We start from the raw sequence: 2,302 nt of genomic DNA on the forward strand, positions 1-2,302 counted from the left end.
ATCTGGTAGACTGGGGGTAACCAGAAGACCTTGTAGACAGATCCTCCTCCTGACTGTCCTCCAACAGACTGTCCGAGTCCAGGGCCATATACCTGTTTTTTAAGGGCACCCTGGCAGGTGAAAGGGGTCGAGAGGGGGTGTTTTTGCCTCTATGACCAGGCACCTGTTTCCATTCGACCCCATCCCTATGGTCTGTTCTGTCTGCCTGATGGCAGGAGGGGCTGGGCTTCACCACATTCTGCTGGGCTTCCTTAGGAGTAGAAAGGGTGTGACTCCACCAGTCAATTTCCCTTTCACTCTCCCTTATGTTTCTGAGCCTATCGACCTCTTCCTTTAGCTCTGCCACCAGACCCAGCAAATCGTTCACCTGCTCACATCGTATGCAGGCGCTTCTCATACTGTCCTCTGGTAGTAGGTCCAGGCTCAAACAGTCTATGCAGCCAGAGGCCTGAGTGGCTGCATCCTTTTTAGAGGGTTCTGTCTGTATTGACACCCCTCTACTGGTAACAGGAGCAACAGCTTTAATTTTTTTGGGATGCATGACTGCCTTGAGCTGTGGGCAAAGGTAGAAAAGAGAAACAAACAAACAAACAGAGAAAAAAAAAAGGCTGCAAAAATACCTAGGATTATGCCCTGCCTGCTTGCCCTGCCTGCTCGAACTGCCGTGCAAACTGCCGTGCCACGCCCTCACTGACGTGCCACGCCCGTTTGCCCGCTCCTGTTCCCCGCGCTCCAGGTCACTTGTGCTCCCTAGAGATGTTTTTAAAGCCTTCTCACTCTCCTGCTAACGAGCAAGCCACGCCTCCAACTCCCCCCTGAGTCGCCTGCTGATAGCTGAAGGAGCAGCAAACAAAGCCTGCCAGGGAATTACCTAATTAAAGTCGGTCATGATATGTTAATGATAAACCTTAGCCTGATTTCTGAGGAGAACAGAAAATTGGCTTAGTTTTCCTAGCTCTGGTCTCATTAAAGCCTCATGTCATTCTCATTATAATGTGATTTTCATTACTTAATCCATTATTTACCTCAGAGAGAACCCGAAATGCACAGAATATATTTACAATGCGAAAAGGCTACTTGGGTACTGTCTTTGAACCAATGGTTTTGTACAAGGAATTGCTTTACAAGTCTGTCTTGTGGCTACTTTTAAAAATAATACTATTTAAAATAGACATTTAAGAGATGAGAAACAAGTCTTGACTTTGCAAATGCAGACATTAGATCACAGTGACCCTCTGTCTCCTGGGAACAAATTCCCCCTCACTTCCAAGCCACCAGATAATGTGTGCTGAGTAAAGTGAACTTAGGTCAGAGAGCTGTTCACATACACTGCTAATTGGTGAACTCCTCATTTAGTGTTTTAAGGAATCTGGCAATGTTTCAACTTTACTCCCCATGGGACTCCTTGGTCCAGTGGAGCTCACTTTTTATTATTTTTAATTTCAAATAACAATGGTTTCTCCCCAGAAGTTTTACAATCCACAAATCCAAGGTGGTTTTTTTTCTGTTTCATTCAGAACATCATCATCATGGCTCGGCTTCACGAATGAAGATTTGGGAAGGGCTTTACCCACGTGGGTGTGGACTTTGAGCCTGCGCAGTGTTTGTTGGGTTTTTTTTTTCAGGTCAGGAACAGAGTGCATGGAACTGGCCCCACCTTTAACTCCTAAGGTTCATCTGCCACGGCCGAGTGAGCTTGCACAGTGACAGTGAAGTCCTCAGGACTAGACCTACAGCCCCCGGTATTTCCAGGAGGTCTCCCATCCAAGTACTAACTGGGACTGACCCTGCTCAGCTTCTGAGATCTGACGGGATCCAGTGTCAGGGTGGCATGGCTGTAGTTACCATTCAGAACACACTACCTTGACAAGCCCTGTGATTTCCCATCTCTGTCAATGGGTTCAGCAAGTGACTCAGAGTGACACATAATGAGCAGTCAGTGCCGCTCCCTGCCATGTCTGGCCATTCAGAGGACTCCTTCACCATCCATATGTCTTTGTGGTTTGAGAAGTCTGACAAGATTGCCATCAAATGTGGAAAATTCAGGAAAGCCCAACTCTGTTTTTGCATCAGCCACTGGTTTAAAATGCCAAAGCACAGAGAAAGGAAAACCACAAGGATACAGGAACTGGAGCGCAACAGTTGTCAAGGTAAATCAAACAACATGGGTTTGTAAGTTTTTCCTTACAGTCTATCATAACATATATTCATGAGGACACTGGAGGGGAAATGGCATAAGAGTTCCCTTCCTTGTGTGGACTCAGTGGGTGGTCCACTGAGACCCTCATCTCTTGCTCTCAGG

General features: G+C 46.7%; 1 pseudogene; it reads right to left on the bottom strand.

Annotated features, from left to right (window-relative positions):
• Positions 1–1,727: 1,727 nt before the first annotated feature.
• Positions 1,728–1,843, bottom strand: LOC139671739 (5S ribosomal RNA; annotated as a pseudogene).
• Positions 1,844–2,302: the final 459 nt, after the last annotated feature.

This window comes from Pithys albifrons, chromosome 4 (assembly GCF_047495875.1).
Source record: "Pithys albifrons albifrons isolate INPA30051 chromosome 4, PitAlb_v1, whole genome shotgun sequence".
Lineage (NCBI taxonomy): Eukaryota > Metazoa > Chordata > Aves > Passeriformes > Thamnophilidae > Pithys > Pithys albifrons.